General features: G+C 52.3%; 1 long non-coding RNA gene across 1 annotated transcript; it reads left to right on the top strand.

Moving 5' to 3' along the window:
• The first annotated feature begins 543 nt into the window (after positions 1–543).
• On the top strand, positions 544–8,733 carry LOC113405744. The gene is made up of 2 exons (XR_003900006.1): positions 544–588; positions 8,425–8,733. It is a non-coding gene; the product is annotated as an uncharacterized LOC113405744 (long non-coding RNA).
• The last annotated feature ends 572 nt before the right edge of the window (positions 8,734–9,305 follow it).

The raw sequence follows: 9,305 nt of genomic DNA on the forward strand, positions 1-9,305 counted from the left end.
GAGTACTGTGTCCAGTTTTGGGCCCCACACTACAAGAAGGATGTGGAAAAACTGGAAAGAGTCCAGCGGAGGGCAACAAAAATGATTAGGGGTCTGGAGCATATGACTTATGAGGAGAGGCTGAGGGAACTGGGATTGTTTAGTCTCCAGAAGAGAAGAATGAGGGGGGATTTGATAGCTGCTTTCAACTACCTGAAGGGGGGTTCCAAAGAGGATGGAGCTCGGCTGTTCTCAGTGGTGGCAGATGACAGAACAAGGAGCAATGGTCTCAAGTTGCAGTGGGGGATGTCTAGGTTGGATATTAGGAAACACTGTTTCACTAGGAAGGTGGTGAAGCACTGGAATGCATTACCTAGGGAGGTGGTAAAATCTCCTTCCTTGGAGGTTTTTAAGGCCCGGCTTGACAAAGCCCTGGCTGGGATGATTTAGTTGGGAATTGGTCCTGCTTTGAGCAGGGGGTTGGACTAGATGAACTCCTGAGGTCCCTTCCAACCCTGAGATTCTATGATTCTATGACATACTAACCACAATTCCTTTAATTTACAGCAAGAATAATTACAACTATAATGACCACAAATGATCTTATGGGTGAGTAATATATGAAATTGTCTTCATTTCTTCACTGCCTCGCTATCTAAAGATAACAGCAGCCTGTCCTGTTTTGTGAGCAGTTATCCGGTTCTCAGTAGAATAAACTATGTAGCTGAGTGGTTTATTCCAGCAAGGGAACTGGATTACTGCTGAGAAAACACCACTGGGCTATTATTATGGCTAGGAGTTTAACACCTATGGGGAAGACGATGTGAGGAAAAATCTATTTGTGTTCATCATAGGGAATGTTGGCAGTTTAAAAGGCAGCTTCTATTCTTAGAGAAAAAATAGATTAAAAAATTTGCTTAATTATGGAAATGCCTGCGTAAAGGAAAAACAAAAATCCCTCTTTCTGTTGGAACACATGGTAATTGAGTAGTGACTTTTCCCAAATGGATAAGATATCAAAAACAGCACCTTCTCTCTCACTGGTAGACTTGTGTATTTTAAAAAAAAAAAAACTATTCAAGAACTGTGAAACTATTTAAATTATTTGTACTAGTTTAAAATTTGAAGGAAGTACATGAATAAAAGACGGTTACTCACCGTTGTAACTGTTGTTCTTCGAGATGTGTTGCTCATATCCATTCCAGTTAGGTGTGTGCGCGCCGCGTGCACGATCGTCGGAAGATTTTTACCCTAGCAACACCCGGTGGGTCGGCTGTGGAGCCCCCTAGAGTGGCGCCGTTATGGCGCTGGATATATACCCCAGCCGACCCAGCGCCCCCTCAGTTCCTTCTTGCCGGCTACTCCGACAGTGGGGAAGGGGGGCGGGTTTGGAATGGATATGAGCAACACATCTCGAAGAACAACAGTTACAACGGTGAGTAACCGTCTTTTCTTCTTCGAGTGCTTGCTCATATCCATTCCAGTTAGGTGACTCCCAAGCCCCACCTAGGTGGCGGGGTCGGAGTGAGACATTGCTGTGTGCAGAACCGCTGACCCGAAAGCAGCGTCGTCTCTGGATTGTTGCACCAGCGCATAGTGAGTAGCAAATGTGTGGACCGATGACCACACTGCAGCTCTACAAATGTCCTGGATCGGTACTTGAGCCAGGAAGGCAGTCGAGGAGGCCTGGGCCCTCGTGGAATGAGCGGTGATGCGTGGCGTCGGAACACCGGCCAGGTCGTAACAAGCACGAATACAGGACGTGATCCAGGAGGACAGGCACTGTGAAGAGACCGGTGAGCCCTTCATCCGGTCGGCTACCGCAACGAAGAGTTGCGTCGTCTTCCTAAACGACTTTGTACGGTCAATATAGAAAGCCAGGGCCCTGCGAACGTCCAAAGAATGTAAACGCTGGTCCTGACGAGTAGCGTGCGGTTTCGGATGGAAGACCGGGAGGAATATATCCTGGTTCACGTGGAAAGGTGACACCACCTTTGGAAGAAAGGCAGGATGGGGGCGAAGCTGCACCTTGTCCTTATGGAACACCGTGTATGGGGGCTCGGATGTCAGCGCCCTGAGTTCCGAGACGCGCCGTGCTGAGGTGATGGCTACCAGGAAGGCTGTCTTCCAAGATAAGTACAGGAGCGAGCAGGTAGCCAATGGTTCAAACGGAGGCCCTGTGAGCCTAGAGAGTACGAGGTTGAGGTCCCACGTTGGGACCGGCTGTCGTTGCTGTGGGTATAGCCGGTCTAAGCCCTTGAGGAATCTAACGACCATCGGGTTAGAGAAGACCGAGGACGTGAGTTCTCCTGGGTGGAAAGCGGAAATAGCGGCGAGGTGAACCCTAATTGAGGATGTCGCCAAGCCTTGCTGTCTTAGGGACAGGAGGTACTCCAGTATCAAGGGGATAGGAGCCTGCGAGGGAGACGTAGCTCGTTGCTCACACCAGCAGGAGAACCTCTTCCACTTGGCTAAATAAGTGGTCCGCGTAGAGGGCTTTCTACTTCCCAGCAGGACCTGCTGGACGGCCTGCGAGCATTGCCGCTCTGAGCGACTCAACCATGAAGCATCCACGCCGTGAGGTGGAGCGACTGCAGGTCGGGGTGACACAGCCGGCCGTGGTCCTGAGAGATGAGATCCGGACTCAAGGGGAGCGTGATCGGCCTCTGTACTGACAGCTCTAGAAGTGTGGTGTACCAGTGCTGTCTCGGCCAAGCAGGAGCGACTAGAATTACCCGTGAATGGTCCCTGCGGATCTTGAGCAGCACCCTGTGGACCAGCGGGAATGGGGGAAAGGCGTAGAACAGATGGTCTTTCCATGCCATGAGGAAGGCGTCCGACCGAGAGCCCGGGGCTCGCCCGTGTAGGGAGCAGAATGCCTGGCACTTCCTGTTGGCCCGAGATGCGAACAGGTCGATCTGGGGAAACCCCCACCTCTGGAAGACAGAATAGATGATGTCCGGGCGAATCGACCACTCGTGCGTTTGGAAGGACCTGCTGAGACGGTCCGCCAGCGTATTCTGGACTCCAGGCAGGAATGACGCCGTGAGATGTATCGAGTGGGCGATGCAAAAGTCCCACAGGCGAATGGCCTCTTGGCATAGGGGAGATGAGCGGGCTCCGCCTTGCTTGTTGATGTAAAACATGGCCGTGGTGTTGTCGGTGAGAATCAGCACGCAACGGCCCTGTAGGAAGTTGAGGAAAGCCTGACAAGCCAGGCGCACTGCCATCAGCTCTCGGACGTTGATGTGCAGGGCTAGTTGGGACGCCGACCACAGGCCTTGGGTATGATGCTCCCCCAGGTGAGCGCCCCATCCTAGAGATGAAGCGTCCGTAACTAGGTGGAGGGAGGGCTGTGGGGCGTGAAAGGGTACTCCTGCACAGACCGCCGTGCGATCCGTCCACCATGTGAGGGAGGCCAAGACTGCGGTCGGAACCGTGACCACCATGCTCAGGTCGTCTCGATGAGGACGGTAAACCGATGACACCCAAGTCTGCAATGGGCGAAGTCGCAGCCTGGCGTGCCTGGTTACGTAGGTGCACGAGGCCATGTGGCCCAAGAGGGCAAGGCACGTCCTTATGGTGGCAGTTGGAAAGGCCCTGAGTCCTTGAATGACGCTTGAGATGGTATGAAAGCGGCTGTCTGGCAGGATGGCTCGGGCACGTCTGGAGTCCAGGATTGCTCCAATGAACTCTATTCTTTGAGTTGGCACTAGCGTGGAAAGTGCGTGTCACTATGTGGACATGGGCTTGCACTTGGTCTCTGGTGCGGCCGCGTACCAGCCAGTCGTCCAAGTACGGGAACAGCTGTATCCCTTGTCGACGAAGGAAGGCCGCGACGACTGCCAGGCACTTTGTGAAGACCCTGGGAGCCGAGGACAAGCCGAAGGGAAGGACTGCGAACTGGTAGTGTACCCTGTTTACCACGAATCGCAGGAAACGTCTGTGGGGCGGATAAATTGCTATGTGAAAGTAAGCGTCCTTCATGTCGAGGGCGGCGAACCAGTCTCCAGGATCCAGTGAAGGGATAATGGTCCCCAATGACACCATGCGGAACTTCAACTTTACTATGAATTTGTTGAGTCCGCGTAAGTCTAAGATGGGCCGTAGACCCCCTTTTGACTTGGGTATCAGGAAGTAGCGGGAGTAAAACCCCCTGCCCCTTAGCTCCGAAGGAACCTCCTCTATGGCCCCCATAGCGAGAAGCCCAAAAACCTCCTGTGTAAGGAGTTGCTCGTGAGAAGGGTCCCTGAAGAGGGACGGGGAGGGGGAGTGGGATGGGGGGGGCGAGGAAAACTGGAGGGCGTATCCCCTCTCCACCGTGCGAAGGACCCAACGGTCCGAGGTTATACGGGACCAAGCACGGTGGAAACGGGAGAGGCGATCCCGGAAGGGGGGAACCGAATCCTGGAAAGTGGCTAAGGTGCCGTCCTCGACCGCACCTTCAAAAGGCTTGCCTAGGCCCCGAAGGTGGCCTAGGTTGGCCCTGGTTCTGACCGGGTTGAGGGCCGGTCGACCTTCGCCTACCACCTCGACCCCGCCTCCTAGCAAAGTCCTGTCTTGGACGAGGCGGGGGAGGGTAGAACCGCTGAGGCTGTGGCCTGAAGGGCCTGCGCTGAGGCCCTGGGACATGCATCCCCAGGGAGCGCATCATTGTTCGAGAGTCCTTAAGGTTTTGGAGCCTCGAGTCTGTTTTCTCTGAAAAGAGGCCCTGTCCCTCGAACGGTAGGTCCTGCAGGGTCTGCCGCAGTTCCGGAGGCAAGCCCGACACCTGGAGCCAGGAGATTCGGCGCATTGCTATCCCCGACGCCAGGGTCCTAGCGGCCGAGTCCGCTATATCAAGGGACGCCTGTAGGGAGGTGCATGCCACCCGCTTGCCCTCCTCTACCAGGGCCCCAAACTCGTCCCTCGAGTCCTGGGGAACCAGTTCTTTAAATTTCCCCATCGAGGACCACATATTGAAGCCGTAGCGGCTCAGTAGTGCCTGCTGGTTCGCTGCCCGCAATTGCAGTCCGCCAGCCGAATACACCTTGCGTCCAAACAAATCGAAGCGCTTAGCGTCCTTCGATTTGGGCGCAGCGGCCTGCTGGCCATGGCGCTCCCGTGCATTCACTGAGGAAACCACCAGTGAGCACGGTTGGGGGTGAATGTACAGATACTCGTGTTCCCTGGATGGGACAAAGTATTTTCTCTCAACCCCTCTGGCCGTGGGCGGAATAGAGGCCGGGGTCTGCCAGATAGTAGTGGCGTTGGCCTGGATGGTGCGGACCAGCGGTAATGCCACCCTGGATGGAGCATCCGCTGAGATGATCTGCACTATCGGGTCATGGACCTCCGCAACCTCCTCCACCTGGAGGTCCAGATTGCGAGCCATGCGCCGCAGTAGGTCCTGATGGGCCCGAAGGTCTATCGGGGGCGGCCCGATGGACGACGTGCCCGCTACGGCCTCATCAGGAGAGGACGAGGAAGATGCCCCCGGTGGCAAGGGGTCCAATGGTTGGTCCTGCTCCAGGTGTTCCTGGTGTTGGGCATCCCCTGCCCCCTGGTCAGGGGCCTCCGCAGGTGCGGGCACTGGAGCCTCCACGTCCCTTGGAGGAGGGCGGGAGATGGTAGACTCCGGGGCCCTGGTGTCCGAACGGCCAGAGCGGGAAGCCGACAGGGGAGCTCCCTGAGCTTGGTGGTAGGCCCAAGGAGTCCAAAAGGACCAATGCGCAGGCCCTTGCATCGGGTCCTCGGTCTCCTGCAGGTGGCCGGGCTCCCCCGTCTCAGATGACCGGGACGCCGATCTCGACGGCCACGGCGGTGCCGAACCCGAGGACGGCGCCGCGAGGAAGATCTGGGCCGCGAGTACGACCGGTGCCGAGGTGACCCTCGGCGCCGGGACTCCGAGCGGCGTCGGGACCTGCTTCGGGATCTGGAGCGGTGCCGAGAGACTCGTGCTGGCGACGGTGGGCGCACCAGGGCAGGCTTGCCTCTGGACTGCAGCACGCGTGGAGCCACCGGTGCCGGGAGTTGCGACGGCGCCGGCTCCGTGAGGGCGCTCAGGTCTCTCGCCGTAGCAAAGGTCTCCGGGGTGGAAGGGAGACAAGGTTCCACCACCAGCCTTGGTGGTGAAACAGTCCGCACCGGACTCAACGGCCTCGGTGCCGGAGTCGACGGTGTGGCCGCCTGTCTTTGGCGGTCCAGCTGCGGACGCGGCTCTACCCCCGGCACCGGGGGAGCCGGTACCTTCGCGGCAACAACGTCCCGTGTCTTAGCGGTCTTCTTATGGCCCGGAGAGATGGATCGGTGCCGAGGCTCTTTGGGCGGGCGCGGTGCCGACGTCGGTCGGTGCCGAACAGTCTTTTCTGCCGCACCGGTCGAGCCCGCCGGGGCGCTGCGCACCGAAGCGCTCGGTGCCGGGACAGGGCGCGCCGAGGGAGGATCTGGACTCAGAGCCGCCTCCATAAGGAGCTGTCGGAGCCTAAAGTCCCGCTCCTTCCTTGTCCTTGGCTTGAAGGCCTTGCAGATAGGGCACTTATCTGCTGGATGAGTCTCTCCCAGGCACTTCAAGCAGGAGCTATGCGGGTCGCTAGTTGGCATGTGCTTCCCGCAGGACGCGCACGGCTTAAAGCCAGGAGCCTTGGGCATGGGCCCGGCTGCGCGCCGGGGGGAAAAAGGGGGAAAACACCCCCTAAACCCCCGATAACAACTTATAACTATATATATATATACACTATAACTAACTACTAACTACTTGAACAACTATCTATATAACTAAATACAACAAGAGCAATGAGAAGCTAGGGAGTGTGGAGATCAGCTAAGCCGCGCTCCACAGTTCCAACGACCGTCAGGGGCGGTAAGAAGGAACTGAGGGGGCGCTGGGTCGGCTGGGGTATATATCCAGCGCCATAACGGCGCCACTCTAGGGGGCTCCACAGCCGACCCACCGGGTGTTGCTAGGGTAAAAATCTTCCGACGATCGTGCACGCGGCGCGCACACACCTAACTGGAATGGATATGAGCAAGCACTCGAAGAAGAATGAAACTTACATTTGGCTGAAAGTAATGTAGATTTCTCTCATGCTGTCACCAACCAGTGCAGTCAAGTAAGAGATTGTCTGACAACACATGGAATTCTGATACCATGGGATGGGCACGTTAGATAGAATAAATTCATTATAAAACTAAGGGATGTTTAAAATCAGCCTTCTACCATAGGGGGAGGGGGTGGGAAACAAAAAAACAGTGCATTTAAGAAAGTGACCCTGCCTGTTGTTGGCATTTCAACTGCTCAAAGTAGCACAATCCAAAATGTCATTTTTAGTGGAAAATGACTAAATTTTCACATGGTAGAAAGCAGTTTTAGACAATGGAAATGATTAAGTCAGTATTTTCCATGTTTTACCAGAATGAGCTAAAGAAAACTGCTCCATCGTATTACCCAGAGTGAATTTTAAAAGGAATTTTAAAAGTACCCATAAACTGCACCAAAATGTAGCACAATGAAAAACAGATGGGAGCAGTGACATTTGGACTTTAAACAAAAATGTGGCCTGTCAACTGTTTGAGGGTTGAGAGCTCGCACTGGATTTTCCCTCATTGTTCTTGGTTACTCTATATCTGGTGGTATGTGGTATAGTGTATTTATAAAATCACCAGCTCTTAGAAAAGCGTTTTTTTTTGTATATTTCAGTATATTGTTTACTTCCTAAAATGGAACAAATGGGATAAATACACATGTGCAGTGTCAGGTGAACAGAGAAACTGCTTCTTTGATTTTTCAAATAGATTTTGTAGCCTTACTTCAAAAAATATCTTAAGGTAATCAAGATATTGAGCAAATCTCATTGTTTCTTTCAAATTTGTGTCAGATTTTTGCGTGTTAAACTCTGGCAATTACCAATAAATGTTTACTGTTAGAAAAAAAAACCCTCACAAGCCTGAACTTAATAGTTATTTAAATAGAGTATTACATATGTTTATATGCTCCTGTTAGATGCAAGTGATGAAAAAATAGGTATACATTGTGTGAATTTAAACCAGATATATTAAACTTGCCATACATAGCAAGTTCATTTTTAGTATCAAAGTGATTCAAAGAAGCAGATTTACATTAAGGAATCTAGATGTATTTATTTTTTAAATAATTCTGGGTATTACTTAACAAATCACTATTCAGCAGGTGAGGATACATCTGCCGAATTCATCTCCCTCCCCCCCCCCCCGCCCCCAAAAAAACATGATCCTGGATATTATTTTCAGAATTTTTGATGTCTGACATATGGGTTCCTTCCAGTATTTTGAGGAAGTCCATTAAGGAGTTGTGGAAGGTAAACTGTTCAGAATGTACAGTAGTAAAACTTTGTGAACAAGTTATTGTATCCTGTGGAAATGGCAGCAGTTAATGTTAGCATTCATGCTTACGACATTTTATTAATTGAATGTTTTTCTCCTTCATAGTTCTAGTCCGTTTCATAATCATGCTGGTTCTTAATATATGGGTCACAGCCACAATATTGCGTTACCGGAAGACTGAAAAGACTGATTAGATGACAGCTTCTCTCCAGTTGCAACACATGTCAAACAGTTTGGACCAAAAAATACAGTGAAGCCTGAACAAGAGACCTCCATGTCCAGGCAGCCTTCTGTATGCCACCTGCCTCATATTATCCCTTAAAAGATTAAGTACAACGTTGCTTAGGTTTTATTACAATTAATACTACTTAACAAAGCATATTTTATTAGAAGTAAACTTTATTGGTCATTTAAGACAGGTTTCAGTGGTACCTGACATTTTCTCGGGGCTTTTTTTTTTTTCTTCATATTTTGCTCTATGTAGATTCCTCTGTTTTTTATTCCTGGGGGAATTCTGTGCCTAAAAATTCTGAGCACAATATTTTAAAATTCTGCATATTTTATTTGTTAAAATAACACTATATAATCATGCTGGTTTCAATTATTTTGATAATTTATTTCAAAATACCTGTCAGCAACTATGTCTGTACCAATATAGATGACAAAAAAGAGAGTTAAAGAAACCCCTATGACAACCCAGTTTCTGTTTCTCTGCCCCCTCCTCCCCAGAGCCCAGCCACAGGGCCAGACACCCACACCCCTCCCCCCAGCCCAGACATCTGCACTCCTCCCCACCAGAGGCCAATGGGGGCACCCACCAGCCCAGACACCATACCCCCTACCCCCAGAGCCCAGCCACAGAGCCAGAAACCCGCACCGCCTCTCCTCCCCCGCCCAGGGCCAGGACACCACCCTGGTCCAGACACCTGCACTCCCTATCCCCCCAGGGCCCAGCTGCAGGGCCAGACACCCACACCCTCGCGCCC

The sequence above is a fragment of the Terrapene carolina genome, unplaced genomic scaffold, assembly GCF_002925995.2.
Source record: "Terrapene carolina triunguis isolate 2854851 unplaced genomic scaffold, T_m_triunguis-2.0 Scaffold50534, whole genome shotgun sequence".
NCBI lineage: Eukaryota > Metazoa > Chordata > Testudines > Emydidae > Terrapene > Terrapene triunguis.